Below are 17,215 nucleotides of genomic sequence, written 5' to 3' on the forward strand. Positions count from 1 at the left end.
CCAAGGTGTTTCTGGCCGTGTCATTTGTGCCCACATGGATGAGGAGAAAGGGGTACCTATCTTGTTTCCCAATAAGCCTCTGCAGGTTGTCAGCGACATCCCGGATGCGCGCCCCAGGGAGACAACAGACTTCCCGATTCATTTTGTCCGGCTGGCATACCGGTACCTCTACCCCCCCTGAGCAACGAGTCTCCAACCATCAGCACCCTCCTCTTTTTGCCGCAAGCCGTGGTTGCATTAGCTTCCTTCTTCTGGGGTGTGGAGTCTTCTTTTGCAGCCAGTGGCTCTTGATGGAGGTGAGTTTGTTGAGGCTCTTCAGAGGTGCTGTCTGCCGAGAGATGCTGAAAGCAATTTGTTAGTTGCAGCAGTTCTGAATCCCTCCTGTTTTTCCTTGCCCTTACAGTGACAGTCCTCTATGGGGATTTGTTGCTGTTGCAGTCCTCTTCTTCCTTGTCGCTTTCTTCCTGTACTTTGTGTCGTTCCCTTAATTCCTCTTGTGTTCTATCGAGGAAGTCCTTCTCTGACAAGTTGCAGGGTGTCGATGCGTTGCTGCAGCCCCCTGACCTTTTCTTCTAGGAGCGCCACCAATGTGCACTTGCTGCAAGTGTAATCACGGATGTTTTCCGTCAAGAAGATGAACATAGCGCACACCTTGCAGGTGACAACAACTGATTGATCCCCCTCCATGTTAGAAGCATGTTAGAAGACCCTTCTCAGTGGCTCACATACTCCCCTTTCATGCTGATTGACTTGTAGGATGCTGGAGACATAGGGACCCTGCTTCCAAAAAGTAAAGGGTGTAAGACACCCGAGACCCCACATGACTACAACCCTGTTAACAACCCTCTACATTTTCATGGCAATACACAAACATTCAGAGAGAATCAAGAGTTCAAAGTATAAAACGAGAAAAAAATCCAGACCCCTGTTAGACTTTTTTCTGTCAGTGGTCTCATAATTTGTTGAAATTATTTAAAAATCAGCCATGTTGACAGAGTACCTGTAATCACTGACCTTTCCCATTCATCTTCTGCAGTTTAAAAGTTAAAAAAATGCCTGGCTGATTTTTAATTAATTTAAGAAATGTAATATAGGAGTCAATGAGAAGCATGGGCATGCTCACTAAGAACCAACTGTCAGAGTTCTAAAAGTCAGACTCACTGCTGTTTGGCTTGGCTAATCAGGAGGCCACACCCACACCAGATGTTTATTTCACTTTAGACAGTCATGGCTTCCCCCCAAAAGTCCTGGGCAGTGTAGTTTTGGAAGGGTGTTGAGCGTTGTTAGGAGACTTCTATTCCCCTAACAGAGCTTCAGTAGTGAGAGTGGTTTAAGAGTCAGCCCCTTTTTCTGGATATTGACTATCTAAAGTGAAATAAAGGTCTGGTGTGGATGTGGCTAGTGACAGCTTTGGTTTAAATTGGGTGGGAGATTGCATGTGCCTGCTGTAGAATAAAAAGTGGGGGAAACACTGAAAAACAATGATACAATGTTTTCCTTTTGGAAAGGGGCTTTCTCTCTGCCCAGTGCCCACCCACCCAATCTCCTCCCTCCCCCTGCCCCTCCCCCTGCCCCTCCCCCTGCCCCTCCCCCTGCCCCTCCTCTCCTCTTTCCCCCCTTAAGAACATACCTATAGCCCACAGGTATTTCTATCAAACTTTAAAAAGCAGGAAAATTGTACCAGGGACCTGTCCTCCTCTCTGAGATACTGTACTGCCCTACAAATCTGTCAAAATGCCAACACAATTTGGGTTGGTCTTTCACAGTCCAATCCACTTCTTGTGTTACTTGGAAGAATTTGGTAACAAATGAGCATATGGTGAGTGATGGCAACACCTGCAATCAGCCTTAATAACAGAAACATATGCTGTGCTGATCTTGTTTTAGCAGGGAGGAAGCAACTATATTAAGACAGTAGTTCAGATAATCTCCTTAAATATGTTTGATTTACTTTGCAATTTTAATGAAGTTTCCTATAGGAAATTATTTTATTTTGTTTCTGTTTCTGTGAATATGTGAAATGCAGCAACAAATTTGCACTAAAAAAACCTCCAAAAACAATTGTGGAATAATGGCACTGACCATTCTGCAGAATAGTCTCCAGTGGACATGAGGAGTGTCTCAGTTTGCACAAGATAAAACAGTGGGAGGTAAAATATATTCTAACAAATTTCTAGGTGTGTTCTATGTTTTTAATTGACCATGTCCACCTTTCCTTAAGTGAAGTGGTTTAGGCATAGCAGACTGAAATCATGCATCTTGCCTGAGACCCAGTGCCTGCAAGAGAAAGGGGACCACCACAGTCCAGGGAAGGAGAGCCGTTGCTGCCTGCCTGCCTGTCTGCCTGCCTGCCTGCTTGCTTGCTTGCTGCTGCTGCTGCTGTTCGGCTACCACTACCACCACCCTCTCCCTGTTGGGCTCCTTTGCTGCAGGTTGCCACGCCTTGCAGGACCAGGCCCCAGGTATTCAGCCAGCTGTGGCTGATTCCTTCCACCTGTCCCTTCTTTGGAGGGGATACATAAGCTGGCTGGCTGAGGCAGCTCCTGTTTTGTCTGCCTTTTTGTGGGCCTTGAGTCATGTGCCTGGGAGAGAGGACTCAGAGCCAAGTGGGGGAGATTTGAGGGGCCCCCAATTAGCATAGTGACGGGTAGAGGGAGATATGGCGTTGTGAGGAGGACTTGCCAGGTAAGGGGAACGCAACCCAGGCAGTTAACGACTGTGCCTTGTTCTGGTCCTCCCCACACCCGCAGGTTTGTTGGTTGCCCTATCAGCCAGCTCTCAGGCCTCCGGATGCTGCTCCTAAATGCCAGATGGATGCATAATAAGATCTCCCTCATTCATGATTTAATTGTGGATGAGGCAGCCGATCTGGTATGTATAACCGAGACCTGGGTGGGTGAGCAGGGAGGAGTCAGTCTCTCCCAGCTATGGCCGCCAGGGTACCTGGTCCAGCATCAGGGTAGACCTGAGGGTCGGGGAGGGGGGGTTGCTGTGGTCTATAGGAGTTCCATCTCCCTCTGCAAGCACGCTGTTCATGTGACTACTGGTCTGGAGTGTTTGCACCTTATGTTGGGTCAGCGGGACAGACTGGGGATTCTGTTGGTGTACCGCCCACCCTGCTGCCCAACAGACTCCCTAGCTAAGCTGACGGAGGTGGTCTTGGGTGTACTGTTGAGATCCCCCAGACTGTTGGTTCTGGGGGATGTCAACATCCATGCTGAGGCCACCTTACCCGGGGCGGCTCAGGATTTCATGGCCTCCATGACAACCATGGGACTGTCCCAATATGCCATTGGCCCAACACATGTAGCAGGGCATACTCTAGATTTGGTTTTTGCAACTGGACATGGAGTTGGTGATCTGAATGTGGGGGGGCTTACATCAGTCCCTCTGTCATGGACAGATCACTGCTTGCTGAAGTTTAGACTTACAGCAGCTTTTCCCCTCTGCAAGGGTGGGGGACCTATTAAGTTGGTCTGCCCCCAGAGACTAATGGATCCAGATGGTTTCCAAAGGGCTCTGGGGAGTTTTCCGGCTGATAGGGCTGGCGCTCCTGTCGAAACCCTGGTTGAACTGTGAAATACAGAAATGACCCGGGCGGTTGACATGATTGCTCCTGAGCGCCCTCTCCTGTGTAGAGCTCGTACGGCTCCATGGTATACCCCAGAGTTGAGAGCAATGAAACAATATCGGAGACGGCTTGAGTGCAGATGGAGACAAACTCCTAGTGGATGCAATTATACACTGGTAAGTGCCTATGGTAAGCTGTATTTAGGGGCAGTAAGGGCAGCAAAAAAAAATATTTTGCTGCCACTATCAAATCATCAATCTGCTGCCCAGCGGAGCTCTTCAGAATTGTCCAGGGGCTATTACACTCTGGCCCCAGGGACATGGTAGAACCATCTGAGGCCCGCTGTAATGAATTTGCTAGGCACTTCCAGGATAAAATCTTTAGCATCTGCCAGGACTTAAGACTCCATTGTTATAGCAGGTGAATCAAGCGAGGTACCCAGAGCACAGCCTTGTCCCGATTTCTTGGATGAGTTTCAGTTGGTGCAGCTTGAGGACGTTGACAAGGTGATTGGACAGGTTCGTGCAACCACTTCTGTGCTGGATCCTTGCCCTTCTTGGCTAATGAAAGCTAGCAGGGATGGAACAGCTGGCTGTGACAGGGAGATGATTAATGCCTCTCTGCAAGAGGGGGTGGTCCCTGGCTGCCTGAAAGAGGCGGTAGTGAGACTACTCCTGAAGAAACCCTCCCTGGACCCAGAAAATCTTAATAACTATAGGCTGGTAGCAAATGTTCCATTCCTGGGCAAGGTCCTTGAACGAGTGGTTGCGGGCCAGCTCCAGACCCTCTTGGATGAGACCGATTATCTGGATCCATTTCAGTCGGTTTCAGGCCTGGTTTTGGCACAGAAACAGCCTTGGTCGCCCTGTATGATGACCTTTGTCGGGAGAGAGACAGGGGGAGTGTGACTCTGTTGATTCTCCTTGATCTCTCAGCGGCTTTCAATACCATCGACCTTGGTATCCTTCTGGGGAGACTGGCTGAGTTGGGAGTGGGAGGTACTGCATTGCAGTGGTTCCGCTCCTACTTGGCAGGTCGGCTCCAGAAGGTGGTGCTTGGGGAACATTGCTCAGCACCCTGGACTCTCCAGTATGGGGTTCCGCAGGGGTCAATTCTGTCCCCCATGCTGTTCAACATCTACATGAAACCGTTGGGTGCGGTCATCCGGAGCTTTGGAGTGTGTTGCCATCAGTATGCTGATGACACGCAGCTCTATTTCTCCTTTTCATCTTCTTCAGGTGAGGCTGTCAATGTGCTGAACCGGTGCCTGGCTGCGACTATGGACTGGATGAGGGCTAATAAACTGAAGCTCAATCCAGACAAGACTGAGATGCTGCTAGTGGGTGGTTCTTCTGACCAGATGGTGGATGTACAACCTGTCCTGCATGGGGTTGCACTCCCCCTGAAGGAGCCAGTCAGTCAGTCAATCTTTATTGCGGTCATTGACCAAAACACAAATAAATACAAAAAATATCTCTAAGAACAAGAAATAAAATATTAAAATATTAAAAGCTTGTCAGATGATATTAGTTTTCTGAAGTTCATAATTTCCTTAAGTTTATAGTAATGGCACAAAATTTGGCAACCATTTCGGTTATGTATGGTGAGTTGTCCGCAAGTAAGTAATTTGCGTAGAAATCTTCGCTTCTTCCCGGTAGGTGAGTGATTAAAGGTGTAATTAACTGGTGCCTAGGTTCACAATAGTATGGGCAATAGAAAAGTACGTGGGTTAATGTCTCTACCACCCCCTCATCACAAGGGCCCTTTCTGTCAGAGTAAGGTATTTTATTAAATCTGCCTTCTAGTATTGCAGATGGTAGGCAGTTGAATCTTGCCATTGTGAATGCCTTGCGATGTTTGGGTAGGGATAAATTTGTTAAATATGGCATGGCAAGTTGAGGGTTAGTATTATAGATGTGTTTTTTAACAAGCATCCAGTGCTGTTGGAGATCTCTATCATTAATATGTAGGATGATGTGCTCCTTGGCTTTTATATGACCTATTTTCAGAATTTCCAGGATTGAGAAGCCTAGGTGGTTCAGCTTATTAGTAATCATCTTATTCCATGGAGAGTGAAATTTGTCATGTAGTGTCTGGGGTGCTAGACCAATTGGGTTGAACGTCAGTTTAAGCCATGTATTAATCCTGAGTATCCATACACGTGACTCTATAGAAGGAAGTCCAGCTTCTAGTCTTAACATGAAGCTGGGAACACATGTGGGTACTGCGAGTATGGATCTAAGAAAGATATTTTGAACTACTTCTAAAGACCTAAATTTTTCACTAGTTAATAACTGGGAGCCATACAATAGCTGTGGGATTATTTTCGCTTTGAAAATTTTTATGGCTGCGATGGGGATTTGGCCTCCTTTGTTATAATAAAAAGATAATGAAGCCTTCATGGTTCTTTTGGCATTAGAAACTACTTATTTCACATGTAAAGACCACGAACCTGAGGCTTGGAAGGTCATTCCAAGGTATTTGTACGCATTTACTTGTTCAATTTGATAGCCATTTATACGCCAAGTATGTTTTATTCTTTTATTAGTGAAGATCAGGGCCTTTGATTTTTCGTAGTTAATCGAAAGGGCTTCTTGTTTACAAAATAGGGCTACTGAGGACAGTAGTCGCCTAAGACCAACCTGGGTTCTTGAGATCAGGACAATATCGTCCGCGTATAACAAAATAGGTCTAGCAGTCTCCATTAGACTGGGCGGGTGGGATGATATTTGCGATAATCTTTGAACTATTGGGTTGATATATATATTAAATAGTAATGGAGCAAGGATACATCCCTGTTTGACCCCTTTATAAGTGGGGATTGGGTTCGTTAGCTGCCCGTTATTACTGCATCTGACTCTAAGGGATGTATTTTTATATAGGGCTCGTATAAGAGTCAGTAGGCGTGTATCGATGTTAGATTTAGCAAGCTTGTTCCAAAGCCTCTCTCTAGAGATAGAATCAAATGCTGTTTTTAGATCTATAAAGGCATACAGCTCTCTCCTAGATTCACTTTTGTATTTATTAACAAAGTGTTGGAGAATCAATCCGTGGTCTATAGTTGAGCGGCCTGTCCTAAATCCAGCTTGTTCTAGGGCCAGTATTTCATTTTGCTCCGTCCATGAGATTAGCTTATCATAGAGATGTGCTGAGTATAATTTACTAACGATGTTTAGAAGGAGCAGGTTTGTAGCTTGGGTGTTCTCCTAGAATCATCTCTGTCACTTGAGGCTCAGGTAGTCTCAGTGGCACGGAGTGCCTTCTACCAACTTCGGTTGGTGGCCCAACTACATCTCTATTTGGACAGGGTGGGGCCAACTATGTCCCTATCTGGACAGGGATAACCTGGCTTCAGTTGTCCATGCTCTGGTAACCTCCAAATTAGATTACTGCAATGCACTCTACGTGGGGCTGCCTTTGAAGACGGTTCGGAAACTGCAGCTTGTGCAAAATGCAGCAGCCAGATTGCTAACAGGGACCAGACAGTCCGAACGTATAAAACCAATTCTGGCCCGCTTGCACTGGCTGCCTTTATGTTTCCGAGCTCGATTCAAGGTGCTGGTTTTGACCTATAAAGCCTTACACGGCTTAGGACCACAATACCTGATGGAACGCCTCTCCCGATACGAACCCACCCGTACACTATATTCAAGATCAAAGGCCCTCTTCCGGGTGCCTACTTTGAGGGAAGCTCAGAGAATGGCAACAAGGGAGAGAGCCTTCTCAGTGGTGGCCCCCAAATTATGGAATGATCTCCCTGACGAGGTGCACCTGGCACCAACACTGTTATCTTTTCAGCGCCAGGTCAAGACTTTCCTCTTCTCCCAGGCATTTTAGCATGTGTTTTATATTGTTTTAAATTTTTAAATTGTGTTTTAAATTGTTTTTTAAAAGATGTATCTTAAATTGTATTTGTTTTTAGTTACTGTAAACCGCCCAGAGAGCTTCGGCTATGGGGCGGTATACAAGTATAATAAATGAATAAATGAATAAATAAATAAATCTTGGGCAGGCCAAGGTTGTTTTTCCCAACAGCTAGATTCATAGCTTAAGTAGCAACATATTGTAATGAGTTTGATTTTACATCAAATGCAGTTTTAGATTCAACTGTTAATGCACCCAAAATAGAAATAGAGCATAACCTCCAGTTTGAAACAGAAAGGCTGTCTTCACCGTCTTATTACATTGATTGATACAAGGGCTTTAAAATTAATGAAAATAAATAAATAAATAAATAATCATTTGTGGAAGCATGTGAGGCCAGTGGCAGGGATCATTTGCCCATAGATGTATTAGTTAAATGAATTAGCATCTCCATGTGAGACCTTCCATATGGAAATCTTTGGAATACCCAAAAAGCGCTCTAGGAATTGTCAGAGTATTGACAAGTGCATTTATAGTCCTCATATATAAGCACTAGCTTACATGAGGAGTACTGTGTTATAAGACCACTGGCAATCCAGAATGCTCACACAGGCAATCATGTGGGCTATTGTGCACTTGAAACTAGGCCTAAATCTCATTTGCCATGCAAAACAGCATGGATTCTGGACACAAAGAAGGTAGTCAAAAAGGTGTTTTTTTTTCCTTTATGCAGAAAAAACACTGGTTTCTAGATATCTTCTCAACAGGATGACATTGTTTTACTAGTTGTGAATACCTTACAACATAAGTTAACTAACAGCCATTGATAAACAAATTGATGGAGGATTCTTGCATTTCAAACTCTGTAAGAGTCCCCTACCCTTGACCAATTTACCATATGTTAACAGCTGATGTGTGGTTAAAATGACTGTTATTTTCTATCCTTACACCTCTGTAGGATGATACAAATGGTCTAGTTGCCTGGGATACTTATTTTCCATATGGCTTGGAGTTTGTGGCCATCACTTCAGCTTTGGTAGTGAATTCCACTTGTTGTTGAGTGTTGTTGTTTGCCAGTTCTAGGCATTTTAATCTAAGTTATTTATGTAAATGTTGTAATTGGTATTTTAGATGATGTACTTTTATATTTGTTATATTGATCTTGTAATTTTATTATTGTATATGTTTCTATGTTTGCCGCCCAGAGAGCTGTTTGCTAGTCAGGCGGGATATAAGCTGAATAAAATAAATAAATAAATAAAGTTCTGAACCAACTAGCCATGATGTTTTCTTTTGTAGCCATGCATTCTAATATATAAGAAGCAGAAAATTTTCTCCCTAACATTCACTCAACACTATTCATAATTACATATCCCCCTTTAGAAGACCCCAGACAGAGAATGATTATAAGAGGATGAAGAAATGTTGACATTTTCCTGAATCTCTTACATATTATTACCATTATTTTCTCCTCTAAGAAAAATGTTAGAAACCTGCCATATATAATCACTTGGAGATGCTTCAGTTCAAAAAGCTCATTAAGGAACTACACATAATTCTGGTTTTAATAACTTTACAGAAGCTTGAGCAGATGCAAGTTTAAATTTCTTTTTAAAATTTATAGGAGAAATCCTAAGATTTGTTGTACAAAGACATACATTTCTCAGGATACCCATGCATTCAGCTACAGTAGCTGTGTGTACTGTGATGTTAGGCCTGCATTGCAGACAGGTACCGATGTTAAATAAAGGGATGGACAGTCCTGCAACGCACTTGACCTTTAAAAGTTTTTCACTGTGTTGAAATATTGGCAAGCAGCTTAAGTTATTCTACATTGATTTTTGTTGATCTGCTTCATGGTTTACATTAACATTTATTATACAGCCACAAGAGTGGCTATATACTATAGCCAGTGTGGATTTTTCACATTCCACAATGTTAAATTGAAAATACCCCCATGCCATTCTGATGCTTCCCATAAGCTCGTGTTTTTTTATAAAAACCGTATAGTCCTGAACTCAACTCAGAAGCGCTTGCTTAACAACCATCTCAATTTTCATGGTGATATACAAAACAGTCAGAGAGAATCGACAGTTCAAAGTCTAAAATGAGAGACAAAAAACCCAGGCTCCTTTTGGACTCTTTTTCTGCCAGAGTTCTCATAATCTGTTGAAATTCATTACAAATCAGCCATGTTCACAGAGGACCTGTAATCCTATTACTAACCTTGCCCCATACTCTGACCTTCATCTTCTGCAGTTTAAAAGTTACAACAATGCCTAGCTGATTTTTAATTAATTTAACAAATTTTGCATTGAACTGAGTGATAGTGTCGGGCATGCTAAGTAAGAATCAACTGTCAGTGTTCTAAAAGCCAGACTCACAGCTGCTTGGCTTGCTTAATCAGGGGGCCACACCCACACTGCAAATCAGAAAAGGTACCACCAGGGCCAAGAAGATGCCAGCGTGGTTAACAAGCAAAGTCAAGGAAGCTCTTAGAGGCAAAAAGTCTTCCTTCAAAAAATGGAAGTCTTGTCCGAATGAAGAAAATAAAAAGGAACACAAACTCTGGCAAAAGAAATACAAGAAGACAATAAGGGATGCTAAAAAAGAATTTGAGGAGCACATTGCCAAGAACATAAAAACCAACAAAAAAAATCTATAAATACATTCAAAGCAGGAGACCATCTAGGGAGGCAATTGGACCCTTGGATGATAAGGAAGTCAAAGGTGTACTAAAGAACGATAAGGAGATTGCAGAGAAGCTAAATGAATTTTTTGCATCTGTCTTCACAGTGGAAGATATAGGGCAGATCCCTGGACCTGAACTAACATTTGCAGGAAGGGATTCTGAGGAACTGAGACAAACAGTGGTAACGAGAGAGGAAGTTCTAGGCTTAATATACAATATAGAAACTGACAAATCACCGGGCCCGGATGGCATCCACCCGAGAGTTCTCAAAGAACTCAAATGTGAAATTGCTGATCTGCTAACTAAAATATGTAACTTGTCCCTCAGGTCCTCCTCCGTGCCTGAGGACTAGAAAGTGGCAAATGTAACGCCAATCTTCAAAAAGGGATCCAGAGGGGATCCCGGAAATTACAGGCCAGTTAGCTTAACTTCTGTCCCTGGAAAACTGGTAGAAAGTATTATTAAAGCTAGATTAAGTAAGCACATTGAAGAACAAGCCTTGCTGAAGTAGAGCCAGCATGGCTTCTGCAAGGGAAAGTCCTGTCTCAGTAACCTATTAGAATTCTTTGAGAGTGTCAACAAGCATATAGATAGGGGTGATCCAGTGGACATAGTGTACTTAGACTTTCAAAAAGCATTTGACAAGGTACCTCACCAAAGACTTCTGAGGAAGCTTAGCAGTCATGGAATAAGAGGAGAGGTCCTCTTGTGGATAAGGAATTGGTTAAGAAGCAGAAAGCAGAGAGTAGGAATAAACGGACAGTTCTCCCAATGAAGGGCTGTAGAAAGTGGAGTCCCTCAAGGATCGGTATTGGGACCTGTACTTTTCAACTTGCTCATTAATGACCTAGAATTAGGAGTGAGCAGTGAAGTGGCCAAGTTTGCTGATAAAACTAAATTGTTCAGGGTTGTTTAAAAAAAAGGATTGCGAAGAGCTCCAAAAAGACCTCTCCAAACTGAGTGAATGGGCAGAAAAATGGCAAATGCAATTCAATATAAACAAGTGTAAAATTATGCATATTGGAGCAAAAAATCTTAATTTCACATATACGCTCATGGGGTCTGAACCGAGGGTGACCGACCAGGAGAGAGACCTCGGGGTTGTAGTGGACAGCATGATGAAAATGTCGACCCAGTGTGCGGCAGCTGTAAAAAGGCAAATTCCATGCTAGGGATAATTAAGAAAGGTATTGAAAATAAAAGAGCCGATATCATAATGCTGCTGTGTAAATCTATGGTGCGGCCGCATTTGGAATACTATGTATAGTTCTGGTCGCCTCATCTCAAAAAGGATATTATAGAGTTGGAAAAGGTTCAGAAGAGGGCAACTAGAAGGATACAGGGGATGGAGCGACTCCCTTATGAGGAAAGGTTGCAGTATTTGGGGCTTTTTAGTTTAGAGAAAAGGCGGGTCAGAGGAGACATGATAGAAGTGTATAAAATTATGCATGGCATTGAGAAAGTGGATAGAGAAAAGTTCTTCTCCCTCTCTCATAATACTAGAACTTGTGGACATTCAAAGAAGCTGAATGTTGGAAGATTCAGGACAGACAAAAGGAAGTACTTCTTTATTCAGCGCATAGTTAAACTATGGAATTTGCTCCTACAAGACACAGTAATGGCCACCAGCTTGGATGGCTTTAAAAGAAGATTAGACAAATTCATGGAGGACAGGACTATCAATGGCTACTAGCCATGATGGCTGTGCTCTGCCACCCTAGTCAGAGGCAGTATGCTTCTGAAAACCAGTTGCCGGAAGCCTCAGGAGGGGAGAGTGTTCTTGCACTCAGGTCCTGCTTGCGGGCTTCCCCCAGACACCTGGTTGGCCACTGTGAGAACAGGATGCTGGACTAGATGGGCCACTGGCCTGATCCAGCAGGCTCTTCTTATGTTCTTATGATTTCACGTGAGACAGTCATGGCTTCCCCCAAAGAATCCGGGGAAGTGTAATTTATGAAGGGTGCTGAGAGGTGACTCCTATTCCACTGACAGAGGTCCAGTGGCCAGACTGGTTTAACAGTCAGCCACTCGGATTGAAGCTCTGTGAGAGGAACAGGGCGTCTTCTAGCAATTCTGAGCACCTTTCCCTAATTACACTTCCAAGGATTCTTTGAGAGAAGCCATGACTGTCCAAAGTGTCATAAAGGCCTGGTGTGGATGTGGCCAGGGACATGATTGCATAGGAGTAAATCCCACTGAACTCAATAAGCATGCAAATGATCAAACCTGCCCTCCCCTCCCCCTGTCTTTGCCCCCTCCAATCCACTTTTCCCCTTCCCCTCCTCCTCCTCTTCCCCCACGGTCAGTTTTTATCTATCCTAACCATGATTGCATAGGAGTAATCCCATTGAACTCAATAAGCATGCAAATGATCAGACCTGCCTTTTCCCTCCTTCCCCTCTCTCTCCCTTCCTCCTCCTCCCCTGCCCACTCCAGCCCTCCTTTCCCCCTGGTCAGTTTTACCTATCGTCAACATGATTGTAAGGAGTAAATCACACTGACCTCAATAAACATGCAGATGATCAAACCTGTCCTCCTCCCCTCCCCCTCCTGCCTGTTCCCATCACCCTTCGCCCCTCTGCCCTTCCTCCCCTCTTTCCTCCTCCTCCCCTCCCCATCCCCTGTGGTCAGTTTCTTTTTTTTTTCAATTAATTTTTATTCAAATTTTCAAAACCAAAACAATACAAAAAGAAAAAAAACACATATCAATAACTAATACAATAAAAAAGAAAAAAAATATTAAAATATTGACTTCCGATTTGTCGTAGTTCAGCTATAAGTCTATAATATATAACAAGCCTGTCTCTTAATAGATTATAAAATCACCTTCCTCCAGCGGTTATCTTCATTGGTATCAAATCTCATTAACATCATATCATTTTATTCTTCCACAAAAAGTCAAAGAGAAGTTTCCAATCCTTGAGATATATGTCCATCAATTTTTTTTCTAGATAAACATGTCAATTAATCCAACTGATCAAGTCTACTAAGTCCAGTAATTTCAAATCGCTCTTCCATTATCCGTGTTGGTTCCATCTTCCATCTTTACGCACCCAATAATCTTGCTGTCATAGTCATATAATAAGAGTCTGATAGGAATTTCCTTTATCACAGATATTTCCTTGCCATCAATTCCGAACATATCACTGAAGTATTGTTGCAAAGCCGCATCTCTGTTCCTCTTTTTTACAGAATACACTAGCACATCTCTTGGAGATTTTTCCATTGACACAAAACAGGGATTAATTCTGTTAACCTTCTCCATTTCAAGTTCCATCAAATCCTTCCAGTCCAGGATTTTTTTCGAACCGATAATATCTTTATCTCCAATCTCTTCATCAATTCCTTCAGGGACAGCGCTGAGTTCCAAACCGTAATATTTGTCTCCAGGATCCATCACAGCCAGGAAATCCAAATCTTTTTCCATGTCCATATTTAATCCAATCTCCATAGTTTGAACCTTGCCTTTAATTTTTCTTTCATCCTTTTTTGGTTTTCCAGATCTATCTTTATTCTCCTTTCTCATAGAATCCTGAATTTCTTTCAGCTCCTGTCTCATTTCGTCAAATTCAATTCTCAACGCTTGACTATTATTTCTCAGTTCTTGTTTTATTTAATTAATCCCATTCATTATTTTCTGAAACATGTCTAAAGATAAAGTCCCTTCTTGTACATCCATAATCTTCTTAATTGTCATTCTTAAAACCAAAGGAACAAAACTCCTTCAATTTTCAGTGTCCCAAGCAAAGAGCAGTTTATTTCTTTATCCAGTTACAAAGGAGTTAATCTTTCAAACCAACTGACGTCACACTCTAGACAGCCCTTATCTCTTATATGCCCAGAAGTGCAAAAACAGCTTTAGTTCACAGCGTCCAAATAACTAGTAGCAGAAAGAATGAGCAGATTCGTCAAAAAAAAAAGTAAACCAGAAAAAATAGTCCCAGACATATATTACATAAAAGTCTTATAAATCAAAAAGATTTATGAAATGCTGATAATTTATTATACTGAACTTGTATCTAATGTTTTGACTATATCTTATTTATTGTATTTTATCATATTTTACTGTAAGCCGCCTAGAGTGGCCATTGGCCAGATAGGCGGCCTATAAATTAAAGTTTATTATTTTATTATTATTTTTCTTTTCTCTTCCAATCAGAAACCCCTCATCCATTGTAATCTTTATAATGCTAATTTCCATGTCAGCCTTTTGCAATAAAAAAAAGATAGGCTATTTTTATTTTCTTCCCCCTTAGTTCCGTGAGTAAAAGAGAAAGTTTTGGCTCACCCAGGTTTTCTTAATTGCTGGTTCTTTGACAAATCTCTTGAGCTGTATAGATATCAAAATAATGAGCGTAGACAGGAGGATGCTTGCCTGTTAGTCCGTTTTTCTTTAAAGAAAAAAAATGGGTCACTTATTCAGCTGAGCTAGCTAGAAATCCTCGCTCCGTCCGAGCTGCTGGAAGACATTCTTTCACAGACAATTCTGACGAATTCCAGTCTCCAACAAACACAACAAAGCTGTGTGGGAGATCTCACGTTTCTTCCTTATCCGGAAGAAATTATCCCCAGTCAAAAAAACCCCTTCTGACTGGATTTAAAACTGAAAAAGTTTCATCCAAGACGGGAGCCCGTCTCAGAGGCTGCACAGGCGGATGGATCCTTCTGGAAAGTCCCCACTGTGGTCAGTTTCACTTATCATAACCATGATTGCAGGGTAGTAATTCCCACTGAACTCAATAAGCATGCAAATGATCAATCCGTTCTCAGCAAACTTGCACAGGATCCCATTTCTTACCTCCCGGATTAAACAGCAGAGAAATTCACTAATAGGCAAAAAACCTTGCGGTTTAAGAATGTATCTATAGCCCACAGATATTTTTATCAAATTTTAAAAAGCAGGGAAATTGGGCAGGTATAATGAATGCACCAGGGTAGCAGGAGAACTGACCTCCTCTCTGAGATACTGTACTGCCCTACAAATTTGTCAAAATGCAAACACAATTTGGGTTGGTCTTTCACAGTCCAATCCACTTGCTGCATAGCTTGGAAGAATTTGGTAACGTGCCTCTGAGCATATGGTGAGTGGTGGCAACACCTGCAATCAGCCCAAATAATAGAAAGAAGACATGTACTGTGCTGATCTTGTTTTAGCAGGAAGGAAGCAATATTATTAAGACAGTTGATATTGTTCAGATGGTCACTTTAAATATGTCTTACTTTGCAATTTTAGTGAAGTTTCCTATAGGAAATCATTTTCTTTTGTTTCTGTTTCTTTGAATATGTGAAGTACAGCAATACTTTGCAAAATTCACACTAAAAAAACTCCAAAAATCATTGTGGAATAATGGCACTGACTATTCTGCAGAATAGTCTCCCGTGGACATCAGGAGTGTCCCAGTTTGCACAAGATAAAACAGTGGGAGGTGAAATATATTCTAGCAAAATTCTAGGCGTGCTCTATTATTTTAATTGACTGTGCCCACCTTGCCTTAAATGAAGTGGTTTAAACATAGCAGGCTGGAAACATGCATCCTCTTTTTTCCAACAGCTAGAGTCATTGCTGAGTAGCAACATATTGCAATCCGTCTGATTTTACATCAAACTGCAGTTTCAGATTCAAAATAGAAATAGAACATAACCTCCAGTTTGAAACACAAAAGGCTGCCTTCACCATCATATGACATTGACCAATAAAAAGGCTTTGAAATTAATAAAAATAAATTTGACACAGATTAGCCAAGCAAAGCAGCTGTGAGTCTGGGTTTTAGAACACTGATAGTTGGTTCTTACTGAGCATGCCCGACAGTTCAAGCCAAAATTTTTTAAATTAATTAACGATCAGCCAGGCATTTTTTTTTAACTTTTAAACTGCAAAAGATGAAGGTCAGAGTATGGGGTAAGGTCAGTAATAGGATTACAGGTACTCTCTGAGCATGGCTGATTTTTAATGAATTTCAACAGATTATGAGAACTCTGACAGAAAAAAGTCCAAAAGGGCTCTGGGGTTTTTTCTCTCTCTTTTTAGACTTTGAACTCTCTCTCTGACTGTTTTGTGTATCGCCATGAAAATTGACAGGGTTGTTAAGCAAGTGTTTCTGAGTTCAGGACTATAAGTTTTGTAAGGTTTTGTTTTGAAATGAGCTTATGGGAAGCATCAGAATGGCATGGGGAGTATTTTCAATTTAACATTGCAGGATGTGAAAAATCCATGCCAATAATTTTGAGACAGATTTCTAGGATGAGTAATGAGGGAAATAAAAGTTTCTAGATTAGATTCTCTGTAGAAACATTATTAACACAAGAAAGAAGCAAAGTAAGAAGAACACCAATAAACATACAAAAATATAATTCTCCATCTTTGGAGATGGCAGGTGTCGCCACCACTCACCATATTTTCAGAGGCACATGTTACCAAATCCTTCCAAGCTACACAGCAAGTGGATTGGACTGTGAAAGACCAACCCAAATTGTGTTTGCATTTTGACAAATTTGTAGGGCAGTACAATGTCTCAGAGAGGAGGGCAGGTCTGCTGCTCCCCTGGTACATTCACTATAGCTGCCCAATTTCCCTGCTTTTTAAAGTTTGATAGAAATATCTGTGTGCCATAGGTACGTTCTTAAACTGCAAGGTTTTTTGCCTATTAGTGAATTTTCTTTCTCTTTCTTTGTTTAGAATCTTTACATCCCACTTTATAAACCTGAGAGATTCTCCAATTGACTCACAAAAATTTTTCACAATGATAAAACGATATCCAAGAAATTTCCCTATGGTGACAGGATTACTCAGGTGGCATTTCCTGCGTTCAACCTTGATCTTCCTTGGTGTCCTCTGAGGCAAGGGAGGAGGGCTGAGCAGCTAAGGATCTCATTCAGCCCATGATGGAGGCAAGACTCCCATCGCTGGCATTTGCCAATTACCAGACACAAGCTCTCATCTGAGGACATCTGAGGTAAGGCAGTGGGCCTCTAATAATAATTTATTACATTTATATTCTACCTTTCCATAAAGAAGCTCATGGCAGCATATATTCCCCCTGCCCTCCCTTTATCCTTGCAACAACTGTGAAATAGGTAAGGCTGAGAGA

The 17,215-nt window shown here is 42.2% G+C and overlaps 1 long non-coding RNA gene across 1 annotated transcript in view; it reads left to right on the plus strand.

Annotated features, from left to right (window-relative positions):
- Positions 1–16,873, plus strand: part of LOC133384292 (uncharacterized) — a 67,420-nt gene extending 50,547 nt beyond the window's left edge. The window contains exon 3 of the long non-coding RNA XR_009762486.1: positions 16,804–16,873. This is a non-coding gene — a long non-coding RNA (uncharacterized LOC133384292). The remainder of the gene's footprint in view (positions 1–16,803) is intronic.
- Positions 16,874–17,215: the final 342 nt, after the last annotated feature.

The sequence above is a fragment of the Rhineura floridana genome, chromosome 4, assembly GCF_030035675.1.
Source record: "Rhineura floridana isolate rRhiFlo1 chromosome 4, rRhiFlo1.hap2, whole genome shotgun sequence".
NCBI lineage: Eukaryota > Metazoa > Chordata > Lepidosauria > Squamata > Rhineuridae > Rhineura > Rhineura floridana.